The sequence below is a fragment of the Stegostoma tigrinum genome, chromosome 11, assembly GCF_030684315.1.
Source record: "Stegostoma tigrinum isolate sSteTig4 chromosome 11, sSteTig4.hap1, whole genome shotgun sequence".
Taxonomy (NCBI): domain Eukaryota; kingdom Metazoa; phylum Chordata; class Chondrichthyes; order Orectolobiformes; family Stegostomatidae; genus Stegostoma; species Stegostoma tigrinum.
The window spans coordinates 72920629-72942848 of record NC_081364.1 but is presented as its reverse complement, the minus strand read 5'-3'; the positions used below and the strand labels follow the sequence as shown (position 1 = coordinate 72942848).

The 22220-nt window shown below is 45.6% G+C and overlaps 2 long non-coding RNA genes across 2 annotated transcripts; both read left to right on the top strand.

The window, feature by feature from the left end:
* The first annotated feature begins 453 nt into the window (after positions 1 to 453).
* Positions 454 to 10387, top strand: LOC132210223 (uncharacterized). The gene is made up of 3 exons (XR_009446454.1): positions 454 to 536; positions 1641 to 1771; positions 10368 to 10387. It is a non-coding gene; the product is annotated as an uncharacterized LOC132210223 (long non-coding RNA).
* Positions 10385 to 14265, top strand: LOC132210222 (uncharacterized). Its single transcript, XR_009446453.1, has 2 exons — positions 10385 to 10451; positions 12723 to 14265. It is a non-coding gene; the product is annotated as an uncharacterized LOC132210222 (long non-coding RNA).
* Positions 14266 to 22220: the final 7955 nt, after the last annotated feature.

Below are 22220 nucleotides of genomic sequence, written 5' to 3'. Positions count from 1 at the left end.
CCCCTCTCTCCCTATTTATTTGAGTCCCCTTCCCCTCCCCCATTTCTGATGAAGGGTCTAGGCCCCAGACGTTGGCCTTCCTGCTCCTCTGATGCTGCTTGTCCTGCTGTGTTCATCCAGCTCCACACCTTGTTATCTCAGATCCTCCAACATCTGCAGTTCCTACTATCTCTGTTGGAAAAGCTCAGAGATCATGGGAACTGCATTAAAACTGCCCGAAACACCAGCTTTTGTGCCCCTGAGATGCTGCTTGTCCTGCTGTGTCCATCCAGCCCCACACTTTGTTTTGCTGGAAAAGCTCCACCTGTCTGCAGCATCTGTGAAGGATCAGCAGAGTTTAACGTTTCGGACCCGGTGACCCGCCCTCAGAATTGTGGCCTCGTCCTCTGATTGGTTGGAGAACAAGCACATTCGGTGCCTTCTTCCTGTTCCGCCTCTTGCTTGCTATTGGTCGTTAGATGTCGTGGTCGGCTATGGAGCATGCGCACTGGGAGGGATAGCCGGAATGAAACGGTCCTCCATGAGAGCCACAAGCGGTGAGTACAGGTTAAAGGGGAGGGCAGCTTCGGTGCTGTATTCCAGCAAGAGGGCTGCATGATTGCTCAGTTTAGGTCTCAGGTCTCAAACAGGGGTCTTCTGGTGCTGCGTGTAGGTTGCAGAGAGCCTCAGGCTTCCTCCCTGAAACAGGCCTAGACTGTCCTGTGAGAGGGAAGGTCCTGTCAGCTTTTACCCTGTCAAGCCACTTCAGAATGTGATGACAGCACTGAGAGGTGTTCTCAGTAAAGCAGAACTCCAATGTGCACTCACTGGTTAGAGGTCTTTCCACTGTGTCCTGTGTTAGCACCCTCGCTGATTTTTAAAAAATAATTTTTGGCTTGAATCTGAGAGTTGAACGGTGACGTCTGGGCTGTGAGCAGCAGTTGTGCAAAAAAAAATGCAAAATCAATTATTGGTTTTTGAGGCCAGGCCTGCAAGTTAATTGCAGGTTGTTTCTTATTCAAAAACTGTGTAGACTCTTGGCTATTAATAAAGTCAGCATCGAGGAACTGGTGCCAGCAAGTCTGGGAGAGAACATGGTCGAACAGAAAGACTTTCCAACTGGGGCTTTCTGAGAAAAGGCCTTTGGATGTTGAAGCACCAGCAGAAAGGTTTAACAATCCTGTAACTGTGTGAACCAGTGCATCATGGAAACTGCTTATGTAATGTGGTCAGTTTTGTTTTGATTTTTCTTTTACATTTATCCTGTGACTATCTTTGGTGTGAATGGGGCTGGAGTCACAAGTTAATGGTTGAAATCATTGCTGTGCTCACTGAAGGCTGTTTGTAATATGCTTGTCCTAGTGCCCGAGGCTGATGGAAAAGTGTCCACATGCACATCTTTGACGCTGAGCTGGCTGCTGGTGTGAAAGTGGCTGAGAGAAAGACCACAGAGTGGAGGGACAGAGCTGAGAAGGGTTTGGATATTGGGGTTATTCTTTGCCCGTCACCCCACCTCACAATCCAGCCAATTGTTTCTCTCATTGTCCCTCTTCCACAACTTTACTCCCTCCTGTACCCCCAGCCACTGTCCCACCCCTCTGGTCCCCCAGTATCAGCAAATGTCCAAAGATATTTCTCACGTACTATGTTGCTTTTCTCAGAACATTCAACAACTTGAAAACTGGATTGAAAATGAGAGAGAGAGAGCAGCCACTCCAAAAGCTTCCAAAATCTCACTGTACCTTCTTGACCTGCAATCCACGTGGTGAAGTACCTCCCATGTTACTGTTTGGTAAGGAGCTATCGGATTTTCATCCAGTGGTGATAAGGTTGTGCTGATATTTGTGTCAGTTGTAATCATTTTGTTCTTATTCCACCTTCGCCAGAATAGGAACCGGTGCAGGCTATTGTAGCTTTCGATCCTTCTACAATTACCACTTTGATCATGGCTGATCATTCTATGCATCCTCTTCCCACTTGAGAGTCATACCCTTTGATCCCTTAAGCCCTCACAACTATACATGTCGTCGTCGTCGTCATCATCATCATCATCATCATCATCATCATCATTGTTTAGCCTTAACTGCTTTCTATAGTAGCAAATTTCACAGGGTCACCAGTCTCTGTATTTTTTAAAATTTCCTCATTTCAGTCCTTAACAGCTTAGCCCATGCCCCTAATCTCTGACTCCCTGGTCATTGACAACATTCTTCCTGTATTTAGGCTTGTTAGAATTTTATTGGCTTCTGTGAAATCTTTCCTCATTCTTCTAAATGTGGGTGTCACGGTGGCTCAGTGGTTAGCACGGGAGGCTCACAGCACCAGGGACCCACGTTCGATTCCAGCCTCGGGCAATTGCCTGTGTGGAGTTTACACCTTCTCTCCGTGTCTGGGTGCTCTGGTTTCCTCCCACAGTCAAAAGATGTGTATGCTAGGTGGATTGGCCATGCAAAATTGCCTGTAGTGTTCAGGGGTATGTGGGTTGGAGGGGGATGGGTCTGTGTGCGATGCTTCAAGGGGTGGTGTGGACTTGTTGGGCCGAAGGGCCTGTTTCCACACTGTAGGGAATCTAATCTAATCTAAACTCCAGTGAATTTCATCCTAACCAATCAGTGCTGTCCTTCTTTGTAAGTTTTGCCATTCCAGGAATCCGTCTCATCAACTGTGTGAATAGCGTCCGTAGCCAGAACATCCTTCCTCGGATAAGAATTCCAAATTTGCACGTACTACCCCAGGTGTGGTCTCACTGAGATCCTGTACAATTTCAGCAAGACATCCCTGCTCCTGTACTCAAATGCTCTCACTCTGAAGGTCAAAATACCATTAGCCCTCTTCGTCCCCTGTTGCACCTGCATGCTTACTGTCAGTGACTTGTGTTTTCCTAGTTTTGTAATCCAACTGGATAGTCTTGAACTTAACCACACTATATTTCATCTGCCTTGCATTTTCGCCCCACTCACTCAACTCCAAGTCACACTGAAGCATATTTGCATCCTCCTCACAGATCACTGTCCTAAACCTGCAAGCTTGCAGATACGATATTCGAGTTTTCTCATTTAAATAACTAATAGATGATGTGAGTACCTGGCGTCCATCACTGACCCCTGCAGTATCACCCTGGTCACTGGCTGGCACACAAGAAATGACTGGCACACAGAAGCAATCAGTTCTGTATCCCTGTGAATACCCAGTCTCATATGCTTTAACTTTACTTGCTAATCTCTTCTGTGGGACCTTTTGAATACTTTCTCAAAACGCACGTGAGCCACATCCACTGGCTTTTCAACTCCAAATGTTGCATTCTTGAAACATTCCAGCAGTTTTGTCCAGCATGATTTCCCTTTCATAAATCCATACTGACTCTAATTCTGTCACTGTTTTCCAGTGTTACGTTAAGATCTATAGCTCTCAGGCTTCTCCCTACGTCCCTTCGAAAACAAAGGCATAATATCAGCCATTTCTGGCCATCTGGCACGCCACGGATATTTAAAGATGATACCAACATTTTTGCAATTTCTTCCCTTACTTCCCATAATGTCCTGGGATACATTAGATCAGGTGCTGGAGATTTATCCACCTTCATATTTCCAAGACATTTAACACTTCCTCTCCTGCAACATGAACTGTTTCCAAAATGTCAAAATTTATTTGAGTTCTGTAGCCTCCTTCATTCCAACTTGTCCATGCCGACCAGGTTCCCAAACTGAATGAATCTCACTTGCTTGTGTTGGGTCCATATCCCTCTAAACCTTTCCTATTCACGTACCTGTACAAATGTCTTTTAAATATTGGAAGTGTACCTGCATCTGCCACTTCCTTTGGCAGTTCATTCCACATAGAAACAACCTTCTGTTTGAAAGAGCTCCCCCTTGTTTCCCTTTAAATCTTTCTCCTCTCCCTTTAAAAATATACCCTCCAGTTTTGGACTCCCCTATCCAAGGGAGAAGACCCTTGCTGTACACATTATACTCCTCATGATTTTATAAACCTCTCTAAAGTCATCCCTCAACCTCCTATTTTCCAGTGAAGCCCCAGTCTCTCCTCATAACTCATACCTTCCAGTACTGGTAAGCTACAGACTGTAAAGGTAGCATGACGCCATCCAGAGTAGAAAGTTAATCCAACCACGAGAAGCATCACCGAGTCTCCATCTCTTTGGCCCTTTGTCAAATAGTTTGGCAAAAGCAACTGTCCAAATTCATGCATGGAGAGTGAACATTTCAGCTGGTTTTATTGATTGCATGATTTTATAAACATATAAGTCCACGCCTCCAATTCTTAGAGTGCAGTGGAAAATTGTCTTAACCGATCAAGCCTCACCTTACGACTCAAAGCCTCCAGTCCTGGCACCATCCTGATAAATCTTTTCTGAACCCTCCCCAGCTTGATGATGTTCTTCAGATAACAGGAGATCTGGAGTAGACACATTATTCCAAAAGAGGCCTCACTGATGTTCTGCACAACTTCAACACCACATCCCACCTCCTGTACTCAAAGGTCTCAGCAATGAAGGCAAGCAGGCTAAACACCGACTTAACCACCCTTTCGACATGTGATGCCAACCTCACAGAATTATGGGCCTGAACCCTGAGGTCTCTCTGTTCGACAACACTAACCCCAAGGCCCTACTTTTAATTGTGCAAGTACTGATCTTGTTTGTTTTACCAAAATGAAATACCTCGCCTTTATCCAAATTAAACACCACCTGCCATTCCTCAGCCAGTTGACCCTATAAATCAAGATCTCTTTGTAATCTTGGACAGCCTACTTCACTGTCCACTATCCTGCCTATTTTGGTGTCATCTGCAAATGTGCTAACCATGTCTCCATTATTCTCATCTAAATCGTTTTTTTTTTATATAACGCCAAACAAAATTGGACCGAGCACTGACCCCTGTGGAACACCTCTGGTAACAGGCCTCCGGTCTGATAAACAACCTTCCACCACCAGTCCCTGTGTCCTGTCACTAAGCCATATTTGTATCCAGTTGACAAGCTCCCCCCTCCGAGTCCCATATGATCTAACTTTACTAATTAATCCACCTTGTGGAACATTATCAAAGGCTTTACTCTTGTCAATTTAAATTACGTCCACCATTCTGCCCTCAATAATCATCTTTGTTACTTCTCCAAGAAAATCAATCAACTAATCATTCCTACCTCTCCAAATACATAAATCCTACATTTCACGATTACCTTCAACTACATACCCAAAACCGAAGTCAGACTCTCAGCTCGATAGTTCCCAGGCTTCTCCTTACGTCCCTTAAACGAAGGCACAATTTTAGCCACTCACCAGTGATCTGGCACCTCACCCGTAATTATAGATGATACAAATATTTCTGCAAAGGGGCCCCATGTTTTCTCTTTAACTTCCCACCACATGGATTGATGCACTAGACCAGAACCTGGAGGTTTTAAGCCAGAGTCTAATACAGCATGGAAACAGGACCTTCGGCCCAAACTGGTCGGTGCTGACTATGGTGCCCACTCAGCAAGTTCTAATTGCCTGCATTTGGTCCATGTCCCCCTCCAAACACTTTCCATCCTTGTACCTGCCCAGATGTTTCTTTTTTATCGTTGTTTTTGTGCCTGTCTCAACCACTTTGTCTGGCAGCCCATTCCAAATATGCACCACTCTCTATGTGAACAAGTTGCTCCTCACATCCTCCTTAAATCTGCCCCCTCTCACCTTAAATCCATACACTCTAGTTTTCTATTCCCCATCCCTGGGAACAAGACTACATGCATTCTTCCTATCTAAGCCCCTTATGATTTTATCCACCTCAGTAAGGTCACCGCTCATTCTCCTACATTCCAAGGAATAAAGCCCAATCCTGGCCAACCTCTCCTCAGAACTCAGGCCTACTATTCCTAGCAATGTCCTTGTAACTCCTCTTTGCACATTTTCCAGTTTAACTATGCCTTTCCTGTAACAGGGTGACCAAAACTATACACCATACTGCAAGTGTGGCCTCACCAATGACTTGTACATCTTTCATGTCCCAACTCCTATGTGCACTGCCTTGACTGAAAAAGGCCAGCATGCTAAATGCTTTGCTCACCACCCTGTCTATCTGTGATGCTGCTTTCAACCAAGTATGTACTTGTACTCTTCAATGTCTCTGTCCCACAATAGTCCTCAGAACCTTACCATTCACTGTATGACTCTGACCTCGGTTGAACTTTCCAAAGGCCAACACCTCACGCTTAGCTGTATTGAAATTTCATTTGGCAATCCTCAGCCCACTTCCCCATCTGATCACCATCCTGCTGTAATTTTTGATAACTTTCACTGCTATCAGTGATACCTCTTAATGTTGTATCATCCGCAAACTGACTAATCATGCCGAGTACATTCACATCCATATCGTTTATGTAAGTGAAAAATGACAAAGGTCCCAGTACTGACCTCTGTGTCACACCATGAGCCACAGGACTCCAGTCCAAGAACCAACCTTCAGCCATCACGCTCTGCTTCCTACCATCGATCCCATGAGCTAGCTCTCCCTGGATCCCGCACAACCGAACCTTCATGACTAGCCTACTGTATGGGGCCTTGTTAAAGGCCTTACTGAAGTCCACATAGACAGCATTCTCTGCCTTTTTCTCATCAATCCTCTTGCTTACCTCTTCAAAAAGCATGAATAGATTTGTCAGACATGATTCTTGTGCACAAAGCCATGATGACTATCCCAAATCAGACCTTGAATATCCAAGCGTTTGTGCATCCACTCCCTGAATATCTTCTTCAATACCTTGTATACCACTGGTTCAGTGGACTGTAGTTCCCTGGCTGGTTTTTGCTACCTTTCTTAATCAATGAGACAGCATTAGTCACCTTCCAGTCTTCTGGAATTTCAGCAGTGGCAACAGATGAAGCAAAAATCTCTGCAATTTATTCCCCAGCCTCCCGCAGTGTCCGAAGCTGGACTTCATCAGATCCAGTGGATTTATCAACCTTAATGTGCTTTAAGGCTGTAAACACCTCCACAATGGTCCAGAACATCCCCACTTGCTTCCCTTTTTTATCCTCAGCATCCATGATTCTCTACTTAATAAACACTGAGAAGAAATTCATTAAAAATCTCCCCCATTTCCGAGAACTGTTTTCCAACCAAAATATTTCTACTCCTGACTTGTCTAGCCTCCATTTCTTTCTCAACAGTAAAAACTGATGCAATATATTCACTTAAGATCTCTCTCTCCTCCTGTGCTTCAACACAAAGTTGACCTTTTTCATCTTTATGGAGCCCTGCTTGCTCTCTTGGTGCTCTCTTCCTCTTAACGCACTTGTAAAACTCTGAATTATTCTTAAGCTTATCTACCACGGCAGTTTCATGTTGCTTTTTTGCCGTCCTGATCTCCTGTTTAAGAATTCCCCTAACACTGTTTACACTGTTCAAGACATTCATTTGAGCCAAGTTGTTTGCATCTAATAATTTATTATTATTATTTTTTTCTTGACTGAAATCTGAGTATCGTTTTCACCATTTGTCTCTAATCCTACCAACCTTAACTTTCACTCGAACAGGGACAGAATGACTCTGAATTATCACACTTTTGAAAGCCTCCCACTTATCAGACATCCTTATACCTGCAGTCTACTCCTGATAACTTTTGAAAGTTACAAAAACAGAAGTTGCTGGAAAAGGTCTGCTTACCAGGTCTGGCAGCATCTGTGAGGAAGAGTCAGAGTTAACGTTTCGGGTCCGTTGATCCTTCCTCAGAACTTTTGAAAGTTCTTGTCTTATACCATTAAAATTTGCCTTCCTCCAATTGAAAAATTCTAATTTTTCTGGAAGACATATCCTTTTCCACAACTGTTTTAAAACTGATAGAATTACTATCACAAGATTCAAAGTTTCTCTGTTCTGTCACTTCAGTCACTTGCTATGCCTTATTAACCAAGAAAAGCTTTTCATTTTCTTAGGAACATTGATTTATTGGAAAAGAAAATTTTCTTGAACACATTTCACAAATTACTCACCATCCAAACCTTTAACACTCTGTCAGCCCAGGTAAATGTTTGGAAACTGAAGATCACTAACTATTATAATCTTATTATTCTTACACCTATCTGAGATCTCTCTGCACATTTGTTCCTCAATTTCCCTCTGACTATTAGGAAGCCTCTAGTACAATCCCATTAGATGATCGTTCCTTTTTATTTCTAATTTCAACATAAGTTTTCATTGGATAGTGTTTCTAAAATATCTCTTCTGGTGATAGCAGCAATGTTTTCCTTATTAATAAAAGCTACTCCCTCATCTGTTTTGCCCCCCTTTCGATCTTTCCTCTGAAATCTGGAACATTATTACAGGCAAAATATCTTGCAGGAGGTGGATGAAGTGGAAAAATTCTTGCTACCAAAATGAATGGAGCACAATATTCGTTAAATGGAATTCTGAAGTGCAGAAGAATTTTAAATTAAGAAATTGAGTTTCAGAGTTTGTGTGCAGATATAGAATGTTATCAGAGGGTCATACAGCATGGAAACAGGCCCATCTAGTTCATGCCGACCATGTTCCCAAATTAAACTAGTCCCATCTTCCTGCGTGTGGCCCATATTCGCTCTAAACTGTTCGAATTCATGTACTTATCTGAATGTTTTTTAAACATTGTAATTGTAACCCCATCCACCACTTCCTTTGGCAGTTCATCCCACACATTGAGTACTCTGTGTAAAACAAAAAGTTGTCCGTCATGTCCTTTTTAAATCTTTCTCCCCTCATCTTAAATAAAAGAAGCCCCTGGTTTTGAAACCCCCCACCTGAGGGAAAATACTTTTGCTATTCCTTATCTGTGTTCCTCTTTATCTTATTAACCTGCATAAGGCCATTTCTCAGCCCCTTACATTCCAGTGAAAGAAGTCCCAGCCTATCCCGCGTATTTTTATAACTCAAACCCTCCATTCCCAGCAATATCCTGGTAACTTTGTCCAAACCCACTCCAGTTTAATAATAATCTTCCCATAACAGGGTGACCAGAGCAGCACACAGTCCGACAGAAGAGCCACCATAACTTCCCAACTCCTGTACTCAAAGGCCTGAGCAATGAAGACAAGTGTGCTAAATTCCTTGCTAACCACCCTGTCTACCTGTGATGCAAATTTCAAAGAATGATGTACCTGAAACCTGAGGTTTTTTTCTGTTCTGCAACACTACCCAGAGACCAACCATTAATTGTGCAATTCCTGCCTTTGTGAAGTATTGCATTGTGGTAAAACAAACATTTATCCAAATAAAATTCAATCTGCCATTCCTCAGCCCATTGCTCCAATCGATTAAGATCTCTCTGAAATCCTGAAAGCTACGAGGCCATCTCCCTTGTTATGACAACAAATAATCATCAATGAAAAGATGTTCTGCTTCATTTGTCCAAGGAAGGGGTCAGACCAAATCTCGAATACTGTCTGCAGGTTTTGGTCTTCTGTTCGTTTATTCAAAGTGGCTCAGAGGAGGTTTACAAGATTGAAACCCGGAATCAGTGGGTTGTCTGAGGAAGATGGATTGGGCAGGAAAGAGGGAAAAGGATTTGTCAGGAGCTGCTGATTAAAACAGGATACTGATGTGAGCCAGGATATAGGGTGTATTGAAGTAAAGTCTGTTTGGGTTGAGCTGAGAATCACCAATGGACAGAAAATGACCTTAGTGCTGCATATGGACCCCAAGCTGCAGTAATATTGGGGAAGGCATTAGGGTGGATTTGAGAGATACAAGGCATAAAGGTATGGCTTTAATTACAGCTGACTGCAACCTATTTATAAATTGTCCAAATCACAACTGTAGCAGTACAGTAGAGGAGGAATCCTGTGTCTATATGGTACAATTTTATGAATCAACATGTTGAATAAGCAGATGGGTGTTGTACAATGAGGATGGAATAATTGACAATCCAGTTGAGTATGGGCCCTTAAGGACGAGTGACCACAACAGGATAGAATTCTACACAAAGCTGGAGAGTGATATTGTAGTTTCTGAGACTCTGGTCCTATAATTAAATGAAAGAAGTTAAAATGGTATGAGGCATGAGCCAGTTGTGATAAATGGTGAATCAGTGTTTAAATGGATGGTGGGAAATGGGTAATGGCAAACATTGAAAGAGGGTGTGGACAAGCTGTGTAAGTTCTTCATCGCAGCCAGGCACAAGAACAAAATGGGAAACATGATCAAACCACAGCACAGAAAGGGAAATGAACAGGTATTAAATTTAAGGAAGCAACATACACAATTAGGCCAATAAAACAACTGACAACAGGATTGGGAGCAGTTTAGATTTCTGCAAAGGGAAACAAAGGGATTTAATCAGAGGGAGAAAACAGAACATGAATGCATGCTGCAGGGACCATACAAACCAATAGAATTTTGTTTTACATTCATTCACAGGATGCGAAATTCCCTGGATTGCCCAGAGGGCCATCAAGTGTCAGCTGCATTGCTGTACGGCTGGAGTCACACAGACCAAACCAGGTAAGGGAAACAGTTCCTTTCCCTGAAGGATATTAGTGAGCCAGATGGGTTTTTCCTGACGATCAACAACGGTTTCTTGATCATCATTAAACTCTTAATTGAAGATTGGCAGTGAAAGACTGGTCACGAAGCATATAGAGTCTCCTTACAAGCAGAAACGGTGAATTTATAATGGGGTACAAAGTGATGACAGACCAATTCGATATGTCTGAAGTTTTCAAAAAGGAGGATACAAATAACGTCCCAAAATTAAGGGGATCACGGGGTTTAATGGGAAGGTGGAATCAGTATTAGTAGGAAAATGTTATTGGGACAACTAATGGGATAACAGGCAGATAAATCCCCAGACACTGATAACCTTCATCTCAAAGTACCTTAGGAAGTGGCTGTAGAAATAGCAGATTCACAAGCGGTTATCCTCCAAATTCTATAGACTCAGTTTTTATGGATTGGAGGATCGCTACTGTAACCCCAATATGTAAGAAGGGAGTCAGAAAGAAAACAGGGAATTTGCATAAAATTGTTGGTTGGAAAAACATGTTTGTGTCCACTATAAAAGATGGAATGACAGAGTACTTGCAAGATAGTGTCAAGATCAGACACAGTCAGCAGAGCGTTTTTCCGTGCTGTAGACTCTGTTGGGTATGAATTCCCTCCACGCCACTCACCATCCTGACTTGGAAATGTATTGTTGTACCTTCAGTGTTGCTGGGTCAAAATCCTGAATTCTCTCCCTAACAGCAATATGCGTCTACCTACCACTTAAGGACTACAGTGGTTCATGAAAGCAGATCATGGCCCCTTTCTTAATGACAGTTAAACACAGCCAGCAATGCCCACAGGATGTGTTTTTAAAAAGACTATCAAGGCCAAGTGCGAATGTGGAATTGAATCTAAATAAATCAACTTTGACCTTTTTGAGGCTCGAGAGGCAGAATGGATAACTGATTCCTAATTCGTGTGTTCTCTACTCCTATTAAAATGCATCATCTCACCAGGAATGATGTATTCCCTGTAATTTAGAAGGATGACAGCTGATGTGATTAAAACTTTTCAAATGTTAATTAAAGCTGGTCGGGGTGTAGAGAGGAACTAATCCACTGGGTGAGTGAAGTGGGAGCTCAAACACCCTCCTCACAGTAATCAGACAAGACTCGAGTTTCTTTGTCCTGCAGTTTATTCAAACATAGGAATGAGGAACAATTGTGGGTCACTCGGCCCCTTGAGCCTGCTCTGCGACTCAATAAAATCACTGATTTAATTTCAACCTCAGCTCTATGTACCTGCATATCTCAGAATATCTTTCATTGTCTTGGTCAGCAAGAGTCTGTCTCTGCCTTTTTTTAAAAAATAAAAATTTTGCATCCACTGCCTTTTGGCGAAGGGAATCACAAAGATTCTCAGCCCTCTGAGAGAAAAGAAATGTTCCTCACAATTTCAAATGGACTCACCCTTACCTTTAAACAATGACCCTCAGTTCTAGATCCTTCCACAAGAGGGACCATGTTTTCACCATGCATCTGGTCAGGTCCCCTCAGGATCTTTCATGTTTCGATTTAGTCTCGTCTTTCTTTTCTGAACTCCAGACAATACAGACCCAGCCTGTATTTTCCTCTAGATGTTCCTTTAAGGCCATCCACTCATTCCAGATATTAGTCCATTGAATCTGCCCTGAAATGTTTCATAACAGCCTTCTCACCAGTGCAAAAGGGGAATTAATTATCGAAAGGAGGACCATGAATTCCCACCTGCTTGCATGAATGCATTTTCAGCCAGCTTCGGTCATTTACACGTATCCAATTACAGGCTGACACAGGTTATGGTCAGATAGTTGTATGGTTTGTATTGTTACACCGACAGCATTGTTGTGGTCTCACTCAAACCTCCCACTCTGCTGGCTCTGCACAAATAATGATTGGCTCTGCAGCCAGTTCCCACAGCCTGATTTGTCCTGTATTTTTCATCTTCTGTCCTTTCAAAGATATCAAATGATCCAAGTGGAATAGCTCAGCAGGACTGACAACATCTGTGAAGGAAAGAACAGAGTTAATGTTTTGATTTTGGCGACCTTTCCTTTGAACTTGAGAAAGGATCATCAGACCTGAAACATTAACCTGTTTTTTTCATTCACAGATGTTGCCAGACCTGCTGAGCTTTACCAGCAAATTATTTTTCATTCCTGATTTACAGCGTCTGCAGTTTTTAATGATCCAGGTGACAGTCTAGCAGCTTTCATTCTAATTTTAACTGTTGTAAATTTATTTTTTCCAGGGAATTGGAAAGGGAGCATTTACTGACAAGCTGCTCAACTCAAACATTGGATCAAAAACTGCCAGGAACACTTAATTCTCAGGAACTTTGAATATGGAAGGAACAAGTGTCATTCACAGTGAAGAGAAACCACACACGTGGTCTGTGTGGACAAGCCTTCAGTCAATTGTCTGACCTGTCAGTACGTAAATGCAGTCAAAACTGGGTGACAACCATAACATCAAACAGCTCTTGCTTTATAATATCATGGTCATGGATCTCAGTTTGAGTTAAGCAAGGGCCACTCATCTCCTCTCGTCCCTACATTCTTAGTGCAAACGTGGACCAAACAGCTGAATTCCAAATGTGAGAGTGAATGTCCACTATCCTGAGGCTCCATTTGACAGAGCATTGTATGAAGGAATCATAACAAAGCTAAATTCAATAGGAACCAGAGAATATTAATCTTCCTTGGATAGCTGGTTTTTGAAAAGATTGCCTCTTCAGACCTCAGTAAATCGAAACAAGGTGAATTTATTCAAACTTGTACCACATACATGTGGAAGAGTTCTGTCTGTTTAGCTGAGAGACACTACGCCTTTTACAGCTCAAAACAGCATATGAAGGCATTTTCATGTAAGAATGGTTGCATGTGACATTGATATAAAATAAATTATATGCCACTTACTACAAAAACAGGATGCTGTTCAGTTTCGGACAAAGTTCTGAGTCCTCTAATTTCAACAGGACTTCCACTTCCACATTATCTTCAGAGCTTCTCTATCCCACCATCAGCTCACAGCTGGGTGAGCAATACTTACGTGACTATCTTAAGCTGTACAGATAGTTTCAGAGCCCTAAGTAACTGTTGATGGTTTACTGTTATGGACCTGCAGTTAAACTGTCGGAGCAACAATAACTCTGACGTGATATGGTTGTATTTGACAGTTACCTTGTGCTGCACTGCTTGGATAAGTTTATTTTCTACCTGTTCTGTGTTTTAAAGTTCTGCTCCTTTTCCTTCTCTGTTTCCAATGTACATTCTCCTATCCTCCTTACCCTACTTCCCCTGGTTTGATAATACTGAATACAGAAGAGGAGGCTTGTGATTGTCGGAGGGCAATTGTCTCAGCTGCAGGAGTTCATCAGGATCAGGTTCTATTCCCAACCACCTTCAGCTGTTTCATCAATGACCTTCCCTGCACCATAAGGTCAGAAGTGGGAATGTTTGCTGCTGCTGGCACAATACTTTAGCACTGTTTGTGGCTCCTTGGATATTGAAGCAGTAGATATCTAAATGCAGTATGCCTGGACAACATTGAAGTGAGCCTGCCATGTGACAAAGAACATTTGCACCAACAATTACCTACAGATAATAACCAAATCTGAGAAATGAGAATCTAACCACAGCCAAATGACATTCACTGGGTGTATCTTTATGGAATTCCCCATTATCATCATCCTGGGGGCTAATATTGATGAGAAACTGAATTGGAACTATCAGCTGAATAATGTGCCTGCAAAATACGTCAAACCCTCTAAACCACCTGATCTTCCTGTTCAACCACGTTCAGGGATTTGTGAATGTTCATTCCAAGGTCTGTTTGTTCTTCTACACCACTCGCTATTCCTCACTTCCATAGTTCAGTCTCCCTCAATTCATCATCACTCACTCCTGTGGATTCAATTCCTTTCACCATTTTATCTTTCCACTTGATTGATATCTCCCTGCAGTCCACGGTTTTCTTCGTCATGGTCAACTACATGATTATTTATTCTAAATTATGGCTTCTACAACTAGGTTTTAATGATGGTTATACATCAGAAAGCAGTGGAACTCCACTGGATTAAAAACTGAAAGGACTGCAATTGCTGCAAATCAGAAACAAATTAAAAAACAGAAATTACTGGAAAAGGTCAGTAGAACTGGCAGCAAATGTGGAGAGAAATCAGAGATAACATTTCAGGTCGAGTAACCCTCAGAATTCCACTGGAAACAAGTGTCCAGGTATGGTTCCTCCTTAGGTGGGGATTCGCAGCAGCTATAACAGCAGAGTGTAACTACATGTGAATTTGTGGGTGTCTCCGGATTTTATTTTTTGAATAATCCCTTCCCACACATGGGACTGGTGAACAACCTCTCCCCAGTACACCTGAGTAAATCAGTTTCCACCTCAGTGAGTAATTGAATCCTTCCCTCAGTCTGCACAGTTTGCTGGTTTCTCTGTGCTGTGGGTGTCCTTGTCTGATTCCAGATTGGGCAATCAGGTGAACTCGAGTCAATGCAGAGAGAAGGCCTTTTTTTTTCCGAGTTGTGAATGTGTTTTTGTTCTTCCTTCTTCTCCCATAGGAGGTGGGTATTGCTGGTCAGGAGAGCATTTGTTGTTCATCCCTAATTTACCTTGAGCTGATGTCAGACGGCAGATAGGGATCAACGATGTTGTTGTGGGCCTCAAGTCACTTGTATGCCAGACCAGGCAAGGACTTCCCTTCCAAAGGGACATGAATGAATGGGATTTGGGAAATTAAGGTCATGGCCTCTGTTCCTGAAATTCAGGTTTACTTTCCAGATTTTATATATTGAATTCAAACTCCAGCAGCTGCTGTGTCTCAGTCCCCAGGGATTATCACCACTGCACTGCTATCTCTCTGCTGTGATAATGGGAACTGCAGATGCTGGAGAATCCAAGATAATGAAATGTGAGGCTGGATGAACACAGCAGGCCCAGCAGCATCTCAGGAGCACAGAAGCTGATGTTTCGGGCCGAGACCCTTCATCAGAGAGGGGGATGGGGTGACGGTTCTGGAATAAATAGGGAGAGAGGGGGAGGCTGACTGAAGATGGAGAGAAAAGAAGATAGGTGGAGAGGAGAGTATCGGTGGGTAGGGGATAGGTCAAGGAGGTGGGATGAGGTTAGTAGGTAGGAGATGGAGGTTGCGGCTTGGGGTGGGAGGAAGGGATGGGTGAGAGGAAGAACAGGTTAGGGAGGCAGAGACAGGTTGGACTGGTTTTGGGATGCAGTGGGTGGAGGGCAAGAGTTGGGCTGGTTGTCTGGTGCAGTGGGGGGAGGGGATGAACTGGGCTGGTTTTGGGATGCATTGGGGGAAGGGGAGATTTTGAAGCTGGTGAAGTTCACATTGATAACATTGGGCTGCAGGGTTCCCAAGCGGAATATGAGTTGCTGCTCCTGCAACCTTCAGGTGGCATAATTGTGGCACTGCAGGAGGCCCATGATGGACATGTCATCTAGAGAATGGGAGGGGGAGTGGAAATGGTTTGCGACTGGGAGGTGCAGTTGTTTATTGTGAACCGAGCGGAGGTGTTCTGCAAAGTGGTCCCCAAGCCTCCGTTTGGTTTCCCCAATGTAGAAGAAGCCACACCGGGTACAGTGGATGCAGTATACCACATTGGCAGATGTGCAGGTGAACCTCTGCTTAATGTGGAAAGTCATCTTGGGGCCTGGGATAGCGGTGAGGGAGGAGGTGTGGGGGCAAGTGTAGCATTTCCTGCAGTTGCAGGGGAAGGTGCCGGGTGTGGTGAGTTTGGAGGGCAGTGTGGAGCGAACAAGGGAGTCACGGAGAGAGTGGCCTCTCCGGAAAGCAGACAGGGGTGGGGATGGAAAAATGTCTTGGGTGGTGGGGTCGGATTGTAGATGGCGGAAGTGTCGGAGGATGATGCGTTGCATGCGGAGGTTGGTGGGGTGGTGTGTGAGAACGAGGGGGATCCTCTTTCGGCGGTTGTGGCAGGGCGGGGTATGAGGGATGTGTTGCAGGAAATGGGGGAGACGCGGTCAAGGGCGTTCTCGACCACTGTGGGGGGAAAGTTGCGGTCCTGGAAGAACCTGGACATCTGGGATGTGCGGGAGTGGAATGCCTCATTGTGGGAGCAGATGTGGCGGAGGCGGAGTAATTGGGAATAGGGGATGGAATTTTTGCAGGAGGGTGTGTGGGAGGAGGTGTATTCGAGGTAGATGTGGGAGTCGGTTGGGCTTGAAATGGACATCAGTTACAAGCTGGTTGCCTGAGATGGAGACTGAGAGATCCAGGAAGGTGGGGGATGTGCTGGTGATGGCCCAGGTGAACTGAAGGTTGGGGTGGAAGGTGTTGGTGAAGTGGATGAACTGTTCGAGGTCCTCTGGGGAGCAAGAGGCGGCGCCAATACAGTCATCATTGTAACAGAGGAAGAGGTGGGGTTTGGGGTCTGTGTAGGTGCGGAAGAGGGACTGTTCCACGTAACTCACAAAGAGGCAGGCATAACTGGGGCCCATGCGGGTGCCCATGGCCATCCCCTTTGTCTGTAGGAAGTGGGATGAATCAAAAGAGAAGTTGTTGAGGGTGAGGACGAGTTCGGCTAGGAGGACGAGTTCGGCTAGGCGGATGAGTGTGTCGATGGAGGGGGACTGGTCGGGCCTGCGGGACGGGAAGAAGCGGAGGGCCTTGAGGCCATCTGCATGCGGAATACAGGTGTATAGGGACTGGACGTCCATGGTGAAAATGAGGTGTTGGGGGCTAGGGAATTGGAAGTCCTGGAGGAGGTGGAGGGCGTGGGTGGTGTCACGGACGTAGGTGGGGAGTTCCTGGACCAAAGGGGAGAAAATGGAGTCCAGATAGGTGGAGATGAGTTCGGTGGGGCAGGAGCAGGCTGAGACGATGGGTCGACCAGGGCAGGCAGGTTTGTGGATTTTGGGAAGGAGATAGAAACGGGCCGTGTGGGGTTGGGGAATAATGAGTTTGGAGGGCTGTGGGTGGGAGGTCCCCTGAGGTGATGAGGTCATGAATGGTGTTGGGGATGATGGTTTGGTGCTCGGGTGTGGGGTCATGATCAAGGGGGCGGTAGTTGGTGGTGTCGGAGAGTTGGCGTTTGGCCTCGGTGATGTAGAGGTCAGTGCGCCATACCAACACTGCACCACCCTTGTCTGCGGGTTTCATGGTGAGGTTGGGGATGGAGTGGAGGGCTGCCCATTCTGCGGGGGAGAGGTTGGAGTGGGTGAGAGGGGTGGAGAGGCTGAGGCGTTTAATGTCTCGACGGCAGTTAGAGATGAAGAGGTCGAGGGAGGGTAGGAGACCTGGGGGTGGTGTCCAGGAGGAGGACTTGTGTTGGAAGCGGGTGAAGGGGTCAGTGGCGGGAGGATTGGGTTCCCGGTTGAAGAAGTAGGCGTGGAGGCGAAGGTGGCGGAAAAACTGTTCTCTGTCCAATCGTGACTGGTATTGGTTGATGTGTGGTTGTAGGGGGACAAAGGTGAGCCCCTTACTAAGGACTGCCCGTTCGTCCTCAGTCTGTGGGAGGTCTGGGGGGATGGGGAAGATGCAGCAGGGTTCAGTGTGGCTGTCTCCTCTGGGGTTGCTGGCTGTGGAGGTTGTGGGCGGGGTTCCGTCGGCGGTTGGAGTATCTGGGTGGGCGGCAGCAGCTGCGGGGAGGGTGGTGTATGAGGTGCTGTAACTGGAAGTGGAGGTGGTGACTGCAGCAGCGGTTCCGGAAGTGGTGTGGCCGGCGGAGGCAGATGTGACGTCATCGGTGGGGTCTCCGGCCGTGTCCTCATGGTCAATGGCGGCAGGTGCGTGGTGGGGGAGGGGCAGGGACAGACTCAGGATTTGGGAGGCGCAGGAATCCCCTTGTGGGTGGCAGTGGCCAGTGAGTTTGTTGTACTTACGATTTTTGGTGTCCAGTAAAGCTGAGTGAAACTGGGTGTTCAGTCTGTGGATCCTGCGGACGGTAAAAAACAGCAGGGGTCCTTTGCAGGTCTGGGAGAGGGAGGCTCTGATCTGGGGCAGGCTGGGCACCTGCAGTTCACCTGAGCCTTCTCCAGCACATCCCTCACCTTCCTGGACCTCTCAGTCTCCATCTCAGGCAACCAAGTTGTAACTGATGTCCATTTCAAGCCCACCGACTCCCACAGCTACCTAGAATACACCTCCTCCCACCGACCCTCCTGCAAAAATTCCATCCTATATTACCAATTCCTCCGCCTCTGCCGCATCTGCTCCCACGATGAGGCATTCTACTCCCGCACATCCCAGACGTCCAAGTTCTTTCAGGACCGCAACTTTCCGCCCACAGTGGTCGAAAATGCCCTTGACCGCGTCTCCCGCATTTCCCGCAACGCATCCCTCACACCCCGCCCCCGCAACAACCGCCCAAAGAGGATCCCCCTCGTTCTCGCACACCACCCCACCAACCTCCGGATACAACGCATCAACCTCTGACACTTCCGCCATCTACATTCTGACCCCACCACCCAAGACATATTTCCATCCCCACCCCTGTCTGCTTTCCGGAGAGACCACTTTCTCCGTGACTCCCTTGTTCGCTCCACACTGCCCTCCAAACCCACCACACCCGGCACCTTCCCCTGCAACTGCAGGAAATGCTACACTTGCCCCCACACCTCCTCCCTCACCCCTATCCCAGGCCCCAAGACGACTTTCCACATTAAGCAGAGGTTCACCTGCACATCTGCCAATGTGGTATACTGCATCCACTGTACCCGGTGTGGCTTCCTCTACATTGGGGAAACCAAGCGGAGGCTTGGGGGCCACTTGGCAGAACACCTCCGCTCAGTTCGCAATAAACAACTGCACCTCCCAGTCGCAAACCATTTCCACTTACCCCTCCCATTCTTTAGATGACATGTCCATCATGGGCCCCCTGCAGTGCCACAATGATGCCACCCGAAGGTTGCAGGAGCAGCAACTCATATTCCGCTTGGGAACCCTGCAGCCCAATGGTATCAATGTGAATTTCACCAGCTTCAAAATCTCCCCTTCCCCCACCGCATCCCAAAACCAGCCCAGTTCGTCCCCTCCCCCCACTGCACCACACAACCAGCCCAGCTCCTCCCCTCCACCCACTGCATCCTAAAACCAGTCCAACCTGTCTCTGCCTCCCTAACCTGTTCTTCCTCTCACCCATCCCTTCCTCCCACCCCAAGCCGCACCTACATCTCCTGCCTACTAACCTCATCCCACCTCCTTGACCTGTCCGTCTTCCCTGGACTGACCTATCCCCTCCCTACCTCCCCACCTATACTCTCCTCTCCACCTATCTTCTTTTCTCTCCATCTTTGTTCCGCCTCCCCCCTCTCTCCCTATTTATTCCAGAACCGTCATCCCATCCCCCTCTCTGATGAAGGGCCTGGGCCCGAAACGTCAGCTTCTGTGCTCCTGAGATGCTGCTGGGTCTGCTGTGTTCATCCAGCCTCACATTTCATTATCTCTCTGCTGTATTGCCTTACTGTAGAGGATAACTTTCACTTTTCAGATCATCCCAGACTGACAGACAAGAGAAAGCCATTTGGACCATCACACCAGTGTTGGTTCCTGTTGAGAAAGGGATTGAGTGAAAGGAAAAAGTACCAGCTGGTGCATGTTTGTAACATTTACAGTGTGTGTCCATGTCAGGATAAATGTGGTTTAAATGTAGATTGAAGTGGTGACTGAGAGCAAGAAGCTGATGCAGAGACAATGTGAGCAAAATTAACTTAGCTGCTAACAAACATCAATTTGTTGGTGTCAGCAGTAGAGAATGTATTCAATCCAGTGACCTTCTGGGTAATCGGCCAAGCATGCTACCTCTACATCACACTCTTCCCCCCACACCCCCACGCATGCGCACACACACACACAAATACAAATGTATGACTAACCGACACACAATGTCCAATGGGCCAAGCAGACCAGCAACCCACACAGGTGGGCAGACTCATGATTTGACCGAACTTTTAGTAAACGCTAAACCAACAGTTACATCCCTCATTCCAAAGAAGAGGTCACTGATCTGGGAACATTAACCCTGATTTCTCTCCGCAGATGCCATCAGACTTACTGAGTTTCACCAGCAATTTCTGTCTTTGTTATATTTCTCATTGTTATTTATCTGTGGGCGATAACTTTCCCCGGATTGTGAACAATGACATTCAAATTCATCTGAAGGCTATCGTCGTTCCCCACTCTCTTTGTCATCCTTTTCTCACCCTTCTGCCTTCCATTGTCACACCCCACAGCTGGTAGGTTTTTTCACTTCCTCCCCATAATGGTGTCAAACACATGAAAATTTAACTGGTTCCGATGAAAAGGATGTGGATATGAAATAAAAATCAAGTCTTAAAAGACAGAGAAAGACATACTAAAAGTGATTTTAACAGGCAGTGAGAGTCTCTCAGGGGATGGGAGAGCAATCTCTAATATGATTGATAATTGAGACATTTCCCTGGGAAAGTTCAAGATCCAACAAAAGAAGCTAGTCTTTTTACAAATTCTGTTTTGACCAACATTGCTCTGTGATATTTCCCACAGCCCGATGACCCAATAATCCCTGTTCCATGTTAATAAAAGCATCTCTGGGTGAGGTTCAAGCTCACAGTCTCGGCATTTTACGCACCTCTGTACCGTCATCGAAGGACCGCACACTCACCGATTGTGTGACAGGAACTACAGAGTGGCCCTGCGCGCTCATTGCCATCCCCCATTTCCCGTTGTATCTTCGTGGCTGGGCCACTGAGGCTCTGATTCCAGGCCTGGGAACTGGGATTATCTGGTCTTCTGCAGCAGTACCTTGTGTGAGGGAATTTTGGCGAGGTTGCCTATGTTAAACAGACAACAATAGAAGGACATAGTACGCCCTCACACACTGGCCACACTGTCATACGTTAAGAATATATTGGAAGTGACAACAAGACCCCTCAGACCACTCAGAACCATGGTAATGGACAGGCCCGCAGCCGCTCAATGACAAACACGTACAAGAATTAAAGAGCCCATTCCCACAACATGCAGAACCAATGTGGTTTACAAAATACTATGCAATTACGACTGTAAAGATTACATTGGGCAGACAGGAATGAAACTAGACATTGGAATTCAAAAACTTCAACGAGCAGCATAATGGAATGACAAACTCTCCTTAATATCGAGAACACTCAGACAATGAAGGCCATCAGTTCAACTGGGACAAGGTAACCGTAGTAGCCCATACCAAACATAGACACACATAGGAATTCCTAGAGGCATTGTTCTCCACCTGTCATGCAATCAGCAAACATAAAAATTGGACTCCTATACAAACCCACACAGATCAAAACCAGAAATGACACTACTCACCATAACAGAGCAAACAGTATGAATTCCAAGCAGAGGAGAAAAACATTGCTTCAATGGAGGCTCTACTGATGATGCCCCCTAGCATGGTGATGAAACATCTGAACAAGAACAAGCCAGCTCGGCGAACAAGTCAACAACTCACCCACAAACTGAGCTATAGATCTTTGCCAAAACTTTGAGCCGAGCTCAATGTGAGAGCTGAAGACCAGTTTTCCTGTTTACCCTGGTAAACGGATCACTCCGGATCAATCAGCCACATTGACTATCATTTGTGTGTTGCCCTTTCCATGTCTCACCTTGGTTCAGCTTTCTGAGGGGTTCCATGCAATTTTCATTTTGCACATTTTACTGCGGAGAGTTTTGCAGCCTCATTTCAAGACCATTGAGTTTACAAACAGAAAGAGACCATTCAGACCATCACTT